Source organism: Thunnus thynnus, chromosome 24, assembly GCF_963924715.1.
Source record: "Thunnus thynnus chromosome 24, fThuThy2.1, whole genome shotgun sequence".
In the NCBI taxonomy this organism is placed as follows: domain Eukaryota; kingdom Metazoa; phylum Chordata; class Actinopteri; order Scombriformes; family Scombridae; genus Thunnus; species Thunnus thynnus.
Genome location: NC_089540.1, coordinates 16,724,780 through 16,743,811, shown reverse-complemented (window position 1 = coordinate 16,743,811; position 19,032 = coordinate 16,724,780). Strand labels below are relative to the sequence as shown.

Sequence of the window (19,032 nt, the reverse complement as noted above, 5' to 3'; positions counted from 1 at the left end):
ACTGGATTTTTGAGGCTAATATCACCTCTATAATATTACTTACTTCCCTGCTAATACAGGAATTAGTGTTTATTCTGCACTTGTTCTGTTAATGTATCAAATGCATACATACACAGTACAGGAATATTTGTGTATGCAAATCACTCTCACTCTATTATGCTCAAGGCAGTATCAGTTGCTAAGGTATTCGGCTGATAATGAACACAGGATGTGTGTGTGTGTGTGTGTGTGTGAGAGAGAGAGTGTGTACATGCCGACGTTCTATCCAACAAGTTTAACACAATATTCTAATTAGACATCTATGTTTATTTAATGCGTCCTGAGTAAATTAGTTGTATAAAATTATGACTAATTAAGTGCTGCATTAATAACCGAAGCGCAATGGCAGCCTTTCTGCTGCCGTACAAAGACGAGCACATAGGTAATCATCATATCTATGTCACTCATTAAGCTTTTTGATCATCATGACATGACACGTGATAATATATGCTCTAATCTACACGCTGAGGCACTTGCATATTTTATTTAGAAACATAAGACGATGAGCATTTGAAAACAGAAACACCTACTCTTATCTGCTCTAATGATAGTCGAGAAATCATTTAATACATTTTTATTTTTGCTCTTATGAATAATACCTAATTCTCAGTTTTTGATTGACTAGAAAATGATAAAACAGATTATATTCTATATTTTCTTTTCTAAATCTTTGCTTTTTAATTCCAAATTCTAATTTTATTGACACAAACTCACACTAAAATGTAAAAAACTCACAATCCTGGTGTTTTCTCTATAATATTTCAGGGAATAAAGTGCAGGAGTTACACCAAAAGATCAAAATAATGAACTGAAAATGATGTGAAATGTGTCAAACGCAATAGTTCTGAAAGCAGCATGTAACATTTGTGACTCAATGACAAAAAGACAGACAATTGGCACAGCCCTAAAACACATTTGATATTTCTGGATCAGTGAAGCTGTAGGTAGACTGTTCATCTGTCATTACTTAACAGTGAACGCAGGAAAAAAAAAAAACCCCAAAGTGCTACACGAGTGATTAATATCCGGCTTTATCGGATGTGTGTGTGATATATGAGATTGCTTGATAATCGACACTTAGTTTTGCCATATGGTTGGACCCGCCTGCCAAGGTACAAGGACTCAAAATATGGAGGTAAGCTCTTGGGGATGGGAGAATAGCATACTGTAACGCTTCCAAACAAATGGAAGAGAACATGGCTGTGATTTAAAATAATGACCTGAGCGGCTCCTGAATCCTTTTCAAGGACATGTTAGCTGTTTTGTTCCAAAATTAGGGATTTACTGTTTATAAAAAGACAAATGCTCTTGCAAAACGGCTCAACACAATTACAGATTAAGGTATGTTTTTGTAAAGAATAATGCATGACAAGTCAGTTTTGTAAAGTAAACTAATTGTTTCAGACAGTTTCCTGCATAGTGGGATAAAGAATAATAATGGTATACAACTTCTTCAAGCATTGGACGTAATTATCAGGAAAAAGCTACAATACAAATGAACATGAGGTTCTTTCCCCATATGGAAAAGATTAGGAAAACTCCTCCATGCCTTCCATCACCTCACTTATATTAGATGATGTGCAGCACACCCTAAAAACACCATCTGAAAACGTAAATGTGTCAACGAGGACGGCAATTGACAATCAAACCCACTCTTTTAGCACGGAGGGGTTTGCGAACGTCGCTCAATGACTGTCAGCGGAGCAGCCCAAAGTGCAGTAATAATCTCATCAGTGACATTTTAACAGTCACGGACTTTCATCATCACACAATCCATGTCCATCAAATGCTTTTTGGGGCATCTGGTGCAGGGATGTTAATGGTTAACAGTCAATCAGTTAACCACCATGTCAGTCTATTGGTTAATTTGCATACCAGGGTTGGGTACTGAGCTTCATGTTAGCTCAATTGGTGCCAAATTTCGGTACCTTGCAGGACTGAGAGTGAGCGCAGCCTCGAAATAAGTTTTAAAAACAAGACATTTACTGACTGAAGCGTCTCACGGAGGCTCCAACACTGAGAGAAGCACCAACCCTCAGATACAAAGAGATGAAGAGACATTTTACCAACATGCACGGTGGCTAGCAGCTAGTTAGCATGGCTAGCATTGTTAGCATAGCCATGCTGTGCTGTGTGTAGCCCATAGACTGTATAAAAATAAGGTGTAGCTGCGGTGTCTCCAGTTTAACAGCACCTTGGTGGGCAGGTGACAGGTGTGTTTACGGTGTTTCAAAGACTGATATGCTGCCAATCAGTATGGTAGAGGGCGAGGGATTGATAGAGCTAGTTCAGCTACTGTGACTAAACACATTGAAAAACACTTTAAGGTGAAGAAGGATGAGCTAAAAGTCAAGCTAACCAGGGCAGACAAGCTAGCTCTGACCACCAACTGCTAGACAGCTCTCACAAACTAAAGCTACATCACAACTTTACTTAAAAATAAACCAATTAGCTACCGGTTAATGTGTGTCGCTCTATCGAAAAGCAAAATTAACCAAAACTGACAGCCCTAGTCTGGAGTTACTTAGACAGTGCCAAATGTGACTGGCATGCCAAAACAAAGTGAAATAAATAAGTAAACGCAGGCACCAGTAGCATTAGGAGATTGGTTTTGTTAAAGACCTCTGACAACATGTCTCTTGGACATTGGGTGGAAGGTAAACAAAACAACTGGCGTGCTGCTGCCAACCTCAGGCCCCAAGGCAGGCCTGTACTCACTTGGCGGCTGCCAATGGCGAGGGAATTCTCAAGCAGTCTGCTCTTCCATCCTGTGCCTGAAAACACAGCAGAGGAATACTGCTTATTTTAGACAAGGGGAAAAAAGGACTTTATTCTTGTTTCATGTGACTCGAGAACTGGGTAATTTTAAAAATTTGTTTATCCTTTTGCCCCTATTTTACTTCCTGTCTCATGATGTTCTCAAGACGTTGCCGCTGGCACTGATCAGAGCTGCAGCTTTGAATTCAAGGAGGATTCATCTTTGTTGGCTTATTATTCAAATAATTACCACTGTCTAACGAAGACCAATAAACAGTCGATCAGAAAGAGCAAAGTCTTCCAGAATAAATATATATGCCAGAATCTTGTCATCCTACACTTGGGGGGGCTTCTGATAGGCTCAATGGATTTCAGATGGACAGGAAGTGTAGGCTTTGAAAGATCTGTAATTCCAGGTGGCCAGGGAGTGTTTTGGCAGGCCGACCTGCGCGAGGCCCGCGGATCGCCAAGAAAGGGGACCTGGAGTAGGTGGAATGTTAATCATGGAGAGAGGAGAACATGTGTGACAAAGGGAATGGATGGAAAACACATGTCCCATTTCACACTTATTTACCTTTGACTGCCAAACCCCTGCCAGATTAAAGGAAGAAGAGGCGGGGGGGGTGGAGGGGGGGGGGGGGAGGGAGAGGCAACGGCAAAGGTGGAACCCTTTAAAGTTTACCTCTTTGATGAAGACGCCAACTCTTTGATAGCATTTCAAACATTTGGGAGAGGAAAGAGGAAACCTTGGCGGGATTGAAACTTGGGCCTTGGTGGTGCAGCGGTCCACTGACAAAGAGCTATGTGTAAAGACAAGTGGACGGGATACTGATGCTATTTAGGACACAAAGACATTGTACTGTACTGTACACACATTTTACATATTACCAAGAGGCCTAAAATAAGAAATTAATGAATGTATTTCCTGTAAAAGGTTGAAAAAAAGGGTTGAAGTTAAGTTATAAGTTGTCTTTTAATGTTTATGTAAAAAAAGTGGGTTTTCCATCTAATATATTGAAATTATATTGGATTTACTACTGTATTTGTAATGTATTTTTGAATAAAATGAACATTATATGTGTAACATAATGCAGAATCAAACAATTAGCGCCACAGTTTAATTATAACTGCAGCATATGGTGTCCACATGTTAATCATTCATGAGTCCAAGATACATACAGCATACAGTAATATACTGTAGTGTATTTTTTTAAGTAAAATGTACAGTATTATGGCACATATTACTTAGTATATGTGAATAATTATGTTATATTTCTTTGAGATATCTAAATAAATGGGATGTGCCCTGCAAGTGTCTGTGCTGTCTGTGTTAATTCATCAGGAAAAACAAGCTCATAAACAGTTTTTAATCAATGTGTAATAATAAGCAGCAGTGTTTTTTAGGCAGGCTTCATCTCATCTTATAAGTTGTTTGAAGCATGTCTTCTGTTGTATTTTTAATGGCTGCTGCGAGGCGAGTTTCCCCTGAAGGGACAATAAAGTAAAGTGAGGCAAATATGGTATGAATGTACTTTTTGTATTTTTATAGGGTACTCTATCTCTACTGTAAAAATGTACAATACTTTGACTATATTAATCAGCGTCGTGTTAAAGAAATGAATGTATTGTGAATGGCCGCCACACTTAAATGACTTTGACATCCCGCATCAGCTTGAGAACATTTTCCTCTGCTTCATTTTTTTTTTTTTTTTTTTTTTTTTTTGGTGTAAAAACCCCCTTGTTACCCTTATTTTAGTACTTCTGATGTTTTGACTTCAAATGGTTCACATGGTTTTTAATAGGCTGAAAAATTTACAAGAGTTTTTATCATCCAACAGCTGCATTTCTGAAAGATTGAGGAGGTGTTTTTTTATTTTTTTATATATTTTTTTAAATTGACCAGACAATAATCCACATTGGAAATGTCTCCGGTGAGATGGGGACATGTTCAGTCTTAGGTGTGCTGCTTCTCTTCTGCTCGGGAAGAAGAAAATGAATTTACCCACTCACGAACCCCATCCAGTGGAGACTCTGCAGAGAAGATGAGACCCGTTTTTTTTTATTTCCAGAGTGCAGCTTTTTTTTCTTCTTCTTCTTCCCCCCCTCCCTGACATGCCATCTTAAACTGGAGGACATAAGCGCGCTTTGAAAAGACTGTTAAAAAGTGAGAGTGTGATTGGAGTTGAAAAGTTTGCAGCTGTAATGGTGGCTGTTTGAGATAAGTGTAACTTATTTCATTTGGCGGTGGTGTCACATGCTCTCGCTGCTTTGAAGTGGCAAATTAATGACAAGTGAGAACAGTAGCCATTCTGCAAAGAGAATGACCCCTTTTCTAATGGCTGTGTGGCACAGTGAGAGAGTCATCTGTCGGCCCCATCTAATTATGTGAATCGAGCAGTTTGAAAAGTGTCTTAAGGCTGTTTAGGAATAAAAGGGACATTTAAATGCAGAGCACTTTGAAAATTACAGATCCTTCAAAATACTTTCCACGGACACGACGCTACTCCGCTACACAGTCCTATTTTTTCTTCATCTCGTTAATTCTGTGCTTTTTCAGAGTACAGCCGGCATTCAGGGAGAAAAATTTGGAGATAGCCTCCCATTCCCCACTCCCCCACCCCGACTCCCCCCCACTAGTTTCCACTTCTCTATTGTAAACAGGACTCTCCTAAACTTCTTCTATGAAAAATGACATTCACACTGGAGACAAAGCCTCTCCTGTTCTAAATGTATAACTTCAATGTGATATTCATACGCCATATACAGTATCTCGCACTGTCCTCAGGCGCCGTTGGTAACCAAACCACATGGAAAATTCCTGCGTAGTTGTATAATTCACGATTTGAATGCCAATACTGATATTTTTGCATTGCAGCTGCCACTACTAAATACATTAACTATACTTAAATTAGACTATTTTATGAATTATGACTGTTTTGATCTTGGCAGGGCAGGAAAATCTCCTAAAAAACTGCATTCACACCATCGTGGGAACCTACTGACGTTTCTAATGAATAAATACGATTTGCAAAGAAAATACGATTTTACAGCGGATTTGTTCTGCAGCTGTTTTCAGGGAGGAGTCCTCCGTTAGATCAGAGGTGGATGTAACTTATAATATTTAACAAAGTACCAATATTTATTGAGTTAAAGTCTGTGCCGAGCTTACTTATAGGAAGCTTTCTTACTGTAGTTTACCTGATGTGAACAAGAAGACCTTAACCTCAACCGATATAGCTTTTTCTCTTTGTGTCTCTTGTGCAAAATAAGATGCAAATCTTAAGAAAACCTCATATAAATTATGTTTTACATACTCTCTCTCTCTCTCAGAATGAATGAGGAGTCATCAATTAAAGCTTTAAAAGCCGTCTGTGCAGATTAAACAGCAATAGTTACTGTATAGTTTGTAATGAAAGGTGTATATTAGCATGAATGTGTCGAGTGTATCAACTGATACAAGCAAAGTCTCAAAACATCTTGTCCTGGTATTTCCCAAAAACCCTTCCTCTACCGTATTACACACTTACATGTGGATATATATTTGAATTTATTTGATACTTTCCACAATCTGTGAGAGAACATGATGTATCGTGACCTTAAACGCAACCAATATAGCTTTTTCTCTTTGTGTCTCTCGTGTAAAATAAGATGCAATGTGCAGATTTAATAGCAATAGTTACTGTATAGTTTGTAGTGAAGGCTCTATATTAGCATGAATGTGTCGAGTGTATCAACTGATACAAGCAAAGTCACCCTTCCTCTACCTTTAAGTGCTGGAAAGCAGCGCGTTTCATCAATGTTCACAACAAAATTTTGCAAAACTTACTTTTCCAAGTAATTTCAGAGGTTAACCTGAACATCTTGCATTCAAAGCCTCGCTCCTTCTTCTCTGCTTTGGTTTTCCTAATTATTATTTGATTGCTCATTAGGCGCTGTGTTCGCCGTGCGTGCATCTGCTCGTGAAACCTTTTTTTTTTGTGTGTATGTGTGTGTATGTGTATGTGTGTGATTTCTCATATGTGAGAGAAACAACCGTCTCCCCTTTAATTACATCGCCTACGCCAACATTTGTTAACACTCCTTCGAGGGTGCATGCGGACGTCTACGAATACAATACAGGGCAGGATGATGTGTCTTGATGTACGGTACTGTATGTAGAGTACTTAGAAGTAAAGAAACAGGGAAACATAGAATCATTCTTTTCATTAAACTAACCCCCGCGACCCTTCTCATTTCTAGCAGCTGTCCCTGCGGATACACACCCTGCTTCCCTTCTCTTACGGGGTATGATGTGTGGATGAAGGCTCTTTTCCCCGCGCCATAATGACTGTACAGCAAGATTTTCAAGGGCCCGCTCATGACAATCCCATTTTCTGTGTAATTTCATGGTTGTCTTCTTGAATGAAGATATTGGCTGCTCTGAAGCACGAGGTCAGAGTCTCCCTGCTCCGTTTTCTGGATTGTTCCGGAGTATGTTTCCCTTCACTTGATGAAAAGTAATTCATCATTTACACCCCTGAATTCTGCCACTTTTTTCCCTTTTTTTTCCTCTCTCTCTCTCTCTCCCCCTCCTGTGCTACCGTCTCTCTTTTCAGTAACAACTTTCTTCACCTCCTCCTCCTCCTCCTCCTCCTCCCCTTTCCCCTGTGGTACCTATGGCGGTGTTGAGAGATAGATAGGTTCAATACGACGGCAGGTCAGCCATCCCCGAGAACAGGTTAGCCCTCCCAGGCCTCTGCGTTGCCCTCTTCCCGTGATAGAGTTTGTCACCTCTCTACCTCTGGAAGTCAAATCCTGTCAACTCGGGCATCCTTCAGTATCCCCGAAGTGGCTTTGGCACCCAGTGGGGCATGTGAGCTTAAAATTGATTTTTTCCCCCCCCTCCTTCTGTGTTTTTTTTCCCCTTCTCCTCGAGATCTGCCAGGTTCCCTTAAGGGAGGAGGTTGACAGCCAGTGGAAGCCCCTCAGCCAATCACAAGGCGGTGGCGGTGTAAAAGACACCTAGGGAAAGTTTCCCTGCGTCTCCTGGAGCCTTGGGGGTGGAGGGGCCAAAGGTTTCTGACATGTTGAGGAGGAGGAGGAGGAGGAGGAGGTGTAGGGTTGGGGAAAGGGGGGAGGGATGCGGTTGCCAAGAGACCAGTAGGGTTTTTTTTTTTTTCCTTCAATCCCACCTCTCCTCCTGCGTGGCCTCCTGACTGCTCTGCCAGAGTGAAATTAATTGACTCAAGGGCCTCCCCAAACTCACTTTTTAATTGTTTTCATTTCATCACCGGCCCTTCCTGCCCAAAAGAAAGTACAAACATGTCCCCCCTCCCCTCCCACCACCCCTTTTCTCATGTCATTTCTCCTTTTGGAAAATATTGTTTCTTCATGCAAAAAAGTGATGTTTAGATTCTTTTAATCATTGTACCCTTTGGTGAGCGATGAAATAATTGGTCTGCGCATATGTAGATTCCTTTGGCTGAACATATGTAATCGTGTGCATGTGTGCTCCCCAACGTTTATTAGCGGTTTTTAAAAAGCGACTAGTGAGGCAGCACGATGAGGACTCACGTGACTTCCCCCTTCCTTTCCCTTTTTTTTTTTTTTTTTTTTGCCAGCTGGTAACATCTGTAGGGTGTCCAGAGTCCAATCAGAGTCTTTTAATACTGAGAAGAGAGGAAACCCTTGAGACTTAAGAGATACAGAACCTGATCATCCCATCTCATCAAGGCTCTGGCTCTCCTGTGACCCTTCCACCGCTGAATAAAAAACCTCCCTGCACAGCTCCTCGGAAACTAATTCCCGGGTACTTAAGGAAATACAATGAGCTCAGATTGGTATCATCAGTAAATTACACCTATGTGCTCGGGAACCGCTGTCTGAATTCAGCTCATTCAGGAAATGGAAGCTGCTTCTTCACGGGAGCGGGAGATTATGTAAAGGTCTATATGTTAAGAGCGTGATGACACACCTCCGATCGTTGTAAGAAACGGGACCTTTAGACAGGTCTTTGTTTTTCCGCGGATACATTCAGAACGCCAGATTATCGCTAGCTGATCTCTTTGCACGGCGGGAGTTAAATTGAGCAGCGGCTACAAAAGCAGTCAAGGTGTATTAAGTTGTTTTTACCTGCAAAATGTTAAATAAACATGACCTTTTGCGCTAAGAAGGTGTGAAAAGAACTGTTAGTCTTTAATGTTCTCCGGAAAAATAAACCTTTTAATGGAAAGAAAACCTCCATTACCTTCCATTCTGATTAATTTTCATGTTAATGAGGCTCATTATTTTCATGTGGAACTCACCTGCTTATTCTCAACATTGTGTTTTTTTTAAATGGAGTTTATCTCTTTTAATTATTTTTGGACTAAAAAAATGAATAAAGCTCATTTTATTCCTCACTTTCTGTTCATTATATTCTGTTTTTAAACTGATCTGCTTCATTAAAATATCTTCGGGTGCTTATACGTTCATGATAAATGTGCTTTTGAGAGAATTTGATGCCTACTGGACTCTTTAAACTTTTGTCTTTTCCACCAATAAGGTGACACTTACAAGATGAGAGGTTCTGTGATACAGTACATATAAAAAATGGCAGGACAGTCTGTATATTCGCCGCAAGTCTGTCTTTCCATCTTTCAATGAAAATATGGCTCATGCCCTCAGCCGACAAACAAACTCACACACACACACACACACACATTTTGTCTTGCACATCTTCGCCTCGGAGCCACTAGAGCACCCAGGTGGCACCCAGGAGGCGAAACAGGGCATCAGGAGAAGGGGAATAGCCGGAGATATATATATGTGCGTGTTTGCCATGGCTGAACAAACTGAGTGTGTGTTAAGAGAAAGAGAGAAAAAAAAATACATGCACAGATGGATTTTCAGGGTTGAGGGGGGGTATGTAGGGTGTAGGGTGCAGGGTGTAGAGGGGGGGGGTTGTAAAATGGGGCAGAATCACATATCCTTCAGCTATGTTAAAGATAGTTGGCAGAGGGATTGGAGGCTGTATTAATGCCACTGCTGCTGCAGTCAGGTGCCACTCAGGTGATACATGGTGACATTTGTAGCTTGTGGAAAAGCATCACATCACATTATTTTCTTTTTTTTTTTTTTAAGTCTCTCGCTGTGTTTGACAGGTTCTCTTGCAGATGCATTTATTTTTTGCTTCTTTTAAATGTTTATTGTGTTGCCACCTTTTTATTCATGTCTTCAGCAGCTGTTTGCATGTGTCATTTATAGGTTTTTACATTTTAAAGCAGTTCATTAGTAACAAATACATTATAGGTGTGAATTATGTGTATATTTGGTGGCAGGTGTATAATAATAAAGGCAATTCTGCAATCCTCAATATACTGACAAGACAGTCATATACAAAGTGTAAAAATGCATTTTTGAAAGCATTTAAAGTACTGCAAAGTCCTTTCAGTCTCACAAGAAATGAGAGAAAACTGAAATGATACTGAAACCAAGGAGTCAGGAGTCAAGGAAGTGTAGATATTAGCATATTGGTGCCATTATAATGATTACTAATAACAAGAGATGATGCTTTTTGGTAAGTGACCCGCCCTTCCTAATCTACACATGACCAAAATAACTTGAGGAAACATGATTTCTGAACACCAAACTGTCAAACTCCTGCTGCTTCAACCTAGAAAAACTTTGAAAAAAGGATCATTTGGATGTGATTCCGGTTTCACTTGATGATCTTACAGGGGCCACCTGAGCCGTCTGGGGTCAGCAAACATTCTCTACAACTGCTTATCAGCACCTTGAAATGTGGTTTCAAACGCATTCGGTCTGTGTGAGAGGGAGACTGATGCCTTGACCTGTCTGATTTCATTCATAATTTCCCGACTGTGCAGAGCTGATTTCGCCACTACTGTACCTTTTCCTCCTTAAACAGAACATTTAGGTGATGATTTGTGCACGGATTATATGTTCTGACCTTTAAAAACACCAGTTTTTTTGTTTGTTTCCTTCTGCAGATTAGTTCCAGCAGCTTCGGCTCTACCTGTTAGGAGCACCGAGACGACGCAGGTAAACTATCTCCCTCCCTGCTAAGGAGTCTTTCACAGTGTCTCGGTGCCCATTAGCCTCCGCCGCCCGGCCATCCACCTCTGCATTAACAACTCATTTCATACATTAAGTGCTTTACCTTCAAGGGTGTGAAAGCCGGCCGGGTTATCTGTCCTCTCTCTCCCTGCTCTCTTTTCCCTGCTCTCTCACCTCAGCCTCGTGTCTGCTTTTCCAAACCACAGTGAATAGGCTCGCGGTCCACACTCGGCTTTTTTATGCTCCACCCTTCAAAATGAGATTGTACGACAGTCATATTCTGATAAAAATGATCCTTAACCCCTCCCCCGGAGTTTACAGTTAACGTGGCTTGCAGGTGCAGCACCTTCCTTATCCCGTTAGTGCTTAAGCGGAGCCGAAGTGTTGCCAGTTCTGCAATGATTCACTGCATGTAAGCCAAAACTACACATATTACTGTAGGAAACAGAAAAGAAATAAAACATTCCCTTATGATAGCAGATAAGTGTTGTTTAGGATGATAACCTTGTTTACAATCAGTCCAAATCTTCTGCTGTTTTGTTAATAAAAAGTTAAACTTTGCTCCTTTTAATGCTCTTCTTTTTTATTATAATTCTTCAGGGTTAAATTAAAGTTTTCTTCTTTCTTTCTGAGTTTCAAATCTTGTAAAATGAAAATGATTAACATTGGCTCAAAGCAGGTCTTTCAATAATGAGATTTGCAAGTTTTAACTTAAAAAAAAGCTCAATATGTCATCTGAAACTTCCGTATAAACTCCTTACAACACTTTTTATTAAAAAATTGCCCAATTATGCAGTTGTTGTGGCTATTTTGCAACAGTGATTTGTACTTTTTAGAGCAAAAACACATCTCTGGGAAGACTTCCTTTATTCTAACACTGTTAAACTGACCATAACTCCCAGTCTGCTCCCACCAATACTTCAACTACTCAATATAATAGGAACTGATTTAAGAAAACATAGTTTACAGTTAACCTGGTTTATCATTTCTTCCGCATTTTGTTCTCCAAACTAAAAAAAAACAATCCGCAACATCAACTGAGCTGTAATTTAAAACCTTGACAGTTTTCACTTATTCAGTTAAATTAAAATACAAATGCAGATCTCCTCTTCCAACCGACGATACTGTCACCGTGTCACTCAGCCTGTATCACCAGCGCTGCTGTTTCCAGAGCTCGTACAACTGTTTTACTTCAGTCTTATCGTTCCAGCAGGAAAAGCTCTTCCTCCCCTCCCTCCTTCCTCCCCTCTTTGGGTGAGGTGAGCGGGGTGTTGGGAGAAGGGAGAGGGGAGGGCGAGGGGTGATACATGGCGTAGGAGGCACATGCATGATAAGCTAAACCTCGTGGGACGACAGCGAACTTGTTCACAGCAGCTATGCTGCTATCCTGCAGCCACTGATGAGCCTGATATGTTTAATTGGGGTGGTCCATTTCCCATCCAGCCCCTCTACACCTCCTCCCACCACTCTTCGGATCCACTCCTCCTTGTCATTTATACCAGAACTATGACTGTAGGCAGAGGGAGGGGGGAGAGAGAGAGGGAGGGGAGGTGTCGGGGGCAGAGAACAAGATCCCCCCACAAAACAGAGATAAAGAAAAAATGTAATACTTCCACATTTTCCAGTGCTCCTTTCATCATTATTCAAAAATTAGTTTTTAATGCAATGAGTAGCTCCAATCATGTTAAGGTCTGCATGATTCAGATAGTATCATAATTACAATTAGATTACATTACCGCAATCAGAGAAAGGGGGATCGTTAAGAGAAGGAATATAAATTGCTTTAGTTTTACAAGTACTGAGCAAGCAGAAATTTGAATTAATCTCCACTTAAACATCTTCCCCCTTACAGAACTGCAAAGCATGCTGGTTTCTTCCAGGCCATCAATACAAATTAAGAGAGAAGTATGATTTTTTTTTTCTCTTTCTGAGGGGCCGTAACATTTGAAGTTTTACGCAGAGCAGATGTTCACTTCACAGTGGCAGTTTGGGTTCAAAAAAAAACTTTCTCGTCAGGATAATCGACTTCTACACTTTCATGTACGGATGTTTATGTGGGTTTACGTGTCGGTTTGTTTGCATTAGCGTGTTTGTGTACATGCTCGTACTGCGAGTTCAGATGCAGCCGTCGCTCAGTCTGTCACACATGTGCTACTGCATGTGTGCGTGAGCATAATCATGCATGTAAGTGTGTAAACTGCACTTTTAATACAGAAAAGTGTGAAATGATCTCAATGTCAGATGAAGTTGATGTTCAGATTCAGTGTTTTGGACCTAAATAACATCAATATTCCTGTGAAGAGCAGGATCATTATGTGTTCATCACTGTGTGATATGTAGGAAGTGGTGGAAGAAGTACACAGGAAGTAGAAGTATAACACGATATAAACACTATATTACAAGTAAAAGTCCTTCTACAGAAGTATACTTGAGTAGTAGAGAAGTAAACACAGTTATTAGGCACAAAGGCCCCTTTTTAAAGTGTTATTTTCTAATGTATTTATCATATTACTGGACTATTATATATATATTATATGAACAACTTGTACAGTGTAGTTTAATCTGTAACAAATCATCACATGTTTTGGCGTCTACTAACTACAAGAGCTTCAGTACTTTGGTGCAGTTGTGTTTAGAGCAGTGAAAACAATATATTAAATTAAATTAATGACTCAGTTTAGGCAACTTGTTGGTTAAAAGGTTTGATTAAAGAAGCATTTATCTTTGCACGTCTATGACAAGTTGGTACCTGTGTGCTTGCAGTGCATCATCTCGTCACACGACAGTGAAACGTCCTCGCTGTCCTCTACGACTGAGAGAAAAAAGTGTCTCAAAGCCGCCCCCCCTCCCACCACCTCCTCCCCCCTCTCCTCATTTGGTCACATTGTGCAGGATTATCCCGGACTGCAGAGAATACAATAAAATACAAATCACTCAGAGACAGAAATATAAACCATCAGTGGAATACTTGGGTGGATGATTAGGACTGAAGTTAGCAAAATCCCTGATCCGCTAATGAATTAAGACTCCGAGTCAAGAGCAGCATTTCCTTTCTTGATGACAGCAATTTCTCTGAGCTGTTCCCTTCAGTTTCTACACAAACAACAGTTTCGCTTAATTGTACTTAACGCCATGAATGAAGAATTAAAACAAAGCACTCGTCCTTCCTGTTCAGCTCACATATTGCAGTTTGTGCAATTAATAACGCAGATGATCGCCTTAGTTATATCTGCATAACTTTTTTTATTTTGGGAGGGGTGTTCTGCCCATTTGCTAGATATCAATTACCTTTTTTTGCTTCCTATTTATTCCCTTCTTAGGCCACGATTGGAGATTAATGCGCGCTTCTAAATTACCACACATGCTGGCCATTTATCAGCTCCGAGAACAATCGTGCAGATTCAACGCTAAGTGGCGGAATATTCATGAAATAGGGGGGAAAAAGGAGTAATTTTGTACACCCTTTGATGATTAAAAAAAAAAAAAAAAAAAGGAATTTCTCACTCTCGCTCATTTACTTTGTGGTGTTTTTTTTTTTGGTCATTGTTTTCTTGTGCGGCCACTCAGAAAAAAAAAAGGGGGACAGGCTTCATTGTCATTGTGGTGGCAAATCCTTCTTAATTTAGCTGAAAAAAACATGTGACTCATATTTATGGGTGGAAAACAGCGCGATACATTACGGTCGGTACAATGTGATAATGGTGATAGCACGGCGCATTGTGCTTGTTTGTAAAGCCGTGGTTCAGAGGCCCATAATAGACCAGCATTCAATCCCTGACTTCAGTAATGAGTTGGGTAAACAGAGCTTTCAAAATGAGTCTCTAAATCAGTGCGTAGAGGCAGAGGAGAGGGAGGAAAGAGGAAGAAAAAAAAACCCGGGGCTGGGAGCTTTTGGTCCTCGACACCCCGGCTTTAATCAGGCATTAGGAAAAGGGAGTGAAGATGTTATGAAAATGCGGCGCTGGCCTTTGTTCAGCGTCTGTCATGGCATTGACTTCCCTGACACAATGCTACAATGCATGACGGATCAAAGTAATTAAAGTTCCAATAATTTACCTTCCTCTGTTGCGTGTCAAGTCTGCCAGACCGGCTGCTCTCAGGCCCTTCATTGATTTCCTCACCACTATCAGAGCGCCATCCTTAAAGACAGAGAGACATGAGGGCATGATGTGTGTGTGTGTGTGTGTGTGTGTGTGTGTGTGTGTGTGTGTGTGAGCGTTTTAATAACTTTCCATGCTGATATAATAGCAACGCTTCAGATGTTTAACCATTAATGATCACAGACAGATGACGGAGATAGAGAGACGATGCGCGTCTGAACCCTTCTGGCCCGTTCCCTCCCCCCCCACCCCCCCCGCCCCCCCTCCCCGCCTCCCACCACCTCTCTCTTGTCAAATCGCTCTTCTTCCTCTACTCCTGTTTCTAGAGTCGCCTGTCAAGTGAGAGAGAGAGAGAGAGAGAGCGCATTAAGTTTTCCTCACCGGCTCAGAATGGTCAAAATCGGGAGCGACTTCACCTTGTTAAACTTTTGGAATCCGGGGGGAGAAAACTCGGCTTTATCCGCAAATCCGCGGGGAGATTCTGATGCCGGTATGCGAGGATTGTGAAATCATTATCGGTACACAGAGGAGTAATTCTGTCTGCCGTCTAGGCCCCGGGATTGATGTGTAATGCTTAGGAAAGACTCCCTGCGTTGCCGTGGCGGCCCCTGTTTCACCACAACAGTCAGAATGAAAACTTCACTCATGCACTTGAGGTTACTCTGTCTCTGTCGCTCTCCCTCCTTCCCCCCCCCCCCCCCCCCCCCCCCCCCCCCCCCCCCCTCGTCCTCCTCCTCCTCCGAGGCACGACAATGTGTCATTGTCATCGTGGTTTTGCAGCAGGTTTCTGCGGTATGAGGTGGCGGCGGAGGGATGGAAGTGAAGGGGAAGGGGAAGTGAAGGGGGGTCTTTTTTTTTTGAAGGCTTACGCCCTCCAAAACCGTCTCTCCTCCCTTGACGAAAGTTAAATGGTTGAAGTATTCCTGTTCTGAGATGTGATTAGCGTGTCACACATTAAAAATGCCATATTAAATAATCCCATCCTTCAGGCTTTACTTCCTCACCAGGTATTAGCTTAGACGGAGAATAATCCTAAGCTATTTGGAAGTAGGGAATCCACATAAAGATCTTGGCACTCGGTGTTTGAATTTTTTCGATCTGCCTGGTAGGTGCGATACTCAACCGTCTTACATCGCAGACAGCGACGGCAGGAGGAAGCCGAGCTCGGGCGCTTATAGCTCACCGCGGCGGCGGCGGCGGCGGCGCCAGGTTCTCTGTTTCTAATCTCGTCTCTTCTTCTTCTTCTTTTCTGAAGACTTCAAGGTTTTTCAGCCCCAATCGGAGCTTCGAGTTGTGTTTTCTGTTTTAAACTTAGACTGCGATTGTTGAAAAGGGTATTTTTTTTGACACTTCACCAAAAAAAACAATGTTAGTTTGGCTGCAGGAAAGGATTGTTTTACCTCACAAACACTCAATAACTGCATTAAAACTGTTCAATCACATTTGCATATAAATAAAAAACCTATTTGGTTGTGGTTGGATGTATCCAAAAAGGACAAAAAGTGAGTTTGTTGCCTAAAGATTTGTAGAGATGTTCAAATGAAAAAGTAAAATTAAACTCTCTAATCTGCTCTTTCACTCTGTCATGATACAATTTCAATATTATGATTATAAAACTGATAAATTTCAAGCTTTTTTTTTTTAAAGGTTTCTACCATCATGATAAATGCTGCTGCTGCTGCTGTCAGTGATGCTGTAACGCCGGTCGTAGTAAGAGTTTTAAAAATCTGATAAGTTCAGAGTTCATGTGACTTTATGAAGAAAAGAAACAGATTTACATCTCGCTGAAAAATAAACTGATTACACAAGTGGAGCTAAAAATGAATCAGAAGCAGGACAGAAGTCTTTATCTTGTGTCGCATGTCAAAGAGTCGCCCGAAGGACGGCTGAAATGATGTCGCAATCAAAAAAAAAAAAGAAGAAGAAGAAGAAGAAGGAAGGAATAATGTTCTCCTTATGTTGTTTTATTGTACGGAGAATGAGATGATGTTAAATCTGATCACAAAGGGCCCTTAAGGTTTGTTACAGCTGATGGAAACTTATTGATGCGGCGATTTGAAATTTGTCAAGGTTAAGACATCACGCGAGTACAAAGAGACGAGTAGTCATGCGCACATGTTTAAATATGTTATATTATACAATGTAGAGTCCTTAGCATGGTGGTGGAAAAAAAATATCTTCTCCTGCATGACAAAGAGAAGCTTTTAAAAAAAAAAAAAAAAAATCTGTGGGTTTGTTTTCATCGCCCGCTCGGAGGTCAGCGCCCTGTGGCTGTGGATGGCTAATTATCATCGTGCAAATGGGTCACGGTTGTCATTACTTCTGGTCACATGATTGTATTCATCCAACATGTTTTTCTCTCTTTTTTTAAACCGGGATGACAATGGAGCCACAGTATTGGGGAAACTCCTCAGAATTTCCCCCTGAAGTTACAGATTTGTTACGCGGTCACAAGTCATTTCAATCCAGATACATACATATAAATATATATATATATATATAGATATAGATAGATAGATAGAGAAAGAGAACATAGATGCTTGGTAATAATCTCCTAGGATGGTTTAAAAATATAAACTTTCCTATTAATCAATATTGGAAGATATACAGACCTAAATATGGTAAATAAACACTTTAAAGTAGCATAAAAGTCTCTGTTTTTGACAGTTTTTGAAGTTTCTACATTAAAAAATATCAAGAAAAGCTTTGAGAACTGACAAATAAATGGCTGAACTGGATTTATTTCTTCTTCTATGATACCTCTTCAAGGCTGAACCACTGATTCACCCTTTAGCGACGCTCTTAAAGAGGCGCAGTTACGCCGGTGTCACTATTAACGACAACGTCTAGACGGTCTAAACCAACCAATAAATTCACCACAGTCAGATGCTTCGATATTTCTCCCGCAGGTTTCGGGTTCGTTCACCACCAAAACAACCCACCGGGCTCTCATACCTAAACGATTAAAACATGTTGTTTGTCAGTATCTTCCCAATGACCCACATGACTGGGGAAAATACCAGTTCATGTGAGAGTGCTCTGGTTCGCCGCTTCTATGGTTAACCTCAGCCTCCTTCCCCCGAGAGGACTTGAGGATTTTGCGCCGTAACGTCACACAAACTTCTGTTTTTTGCTCCCCCCCGAGTGTCACTTCTCATTATTTGCACGACCGCGAGAGGTCACTTGTCAGAAAAACCATAATCATAGATTTCAGTCGATTATTTTTGAACATTTGAACAAACAACAGATGCTGTTGTTTTTCTTGGTGTTCTCCAAAAAAAAAAAAAAAAAAAAAAAGAAATCTATTAAAAACAGCTCAGAGACAAACTGCTGCCGTAACGAAGATCGTGTATCACAAATTTACTAAACAAAGCTTTATTATGCGGCTAATTATAGCATGTAATGGGACTATTTTCTCCTTTTTTTTTCTATTAGCGTTGAAATTGTAAGTCAAAATCAACCTCAGAGGCAAGTACAAGACAAGGATCTCTTCATATTTTAAGATCTGCAAAATGGGACGTTTGTTACAAAACGCAACGATTGTGGCACTTCACAGCCATATCTGATGATGGATAACATTTACCACTGCAGCTGTGTTTCTCTATTTTTATTTAAAAAAAATATAGTTTTCAGAGCCAAGGGGGAGACGATGACCTCGCGGAGGCAGCGGCAAGAGACAGTAAAGCTATTGACTCTACTTTAGACTACTGACTCTAGTTTAGACTGTCCATAGGCATAAATGGTGACAGGATATAAATAATAATTACATGAGTGTTATCATTTCACTACTGGCTGATGTGGTTGCATGAAGGTGAATAATTAAGCAAAATATATACCAAAATAACAAAGTTATAAGGTGAATGAGATTTATGTTTTGTGTCTGTATTGTTTTCCGATGAATCCTCTCAGGAATAATCACGACTGTATTCATAACTAAAGCCAGGTGGCGGATGACGCTCGGAGGAAAGCAAATAACCATTTGTGTTTGTTGCATCGGTGAACATTGTCCATCCACTGTGGGCCTGTTGTGATGTGACCTGGGGCACCAAAAGTGCAAAAAAGCTCCATGTGTTCCTTCAATGTGTCTTTAAATGGCTTT

At 40.7% G+C, this 19,032-nt stretch overlaps 1 protein-coding gene across 3 annotated transcripts in view; it reads right to left on the bottom strand.

The window, feature by feature from the left end:
* zeb2b (zinc finger E-box binding homeobox 2b) overlaps window positions 1–19,032 on the bottom strand; it is a 461,952-nt gene that overhangs the window by 358,890 nt on the left and 84,030 nt on the right. For all 3 annotated transcript variants that reach the window (XM_067583059.1, XM_067583061.1, XM_067583062.1), the window contains exon 4: window positions 14,890–14,972. The gene's annotated coding sequence lies outside the window, so the exon portion shown is untranslated. The remainder of the gene's footprint in view (window positions 1–14,889; window positions 14,973–19,032) is intronic.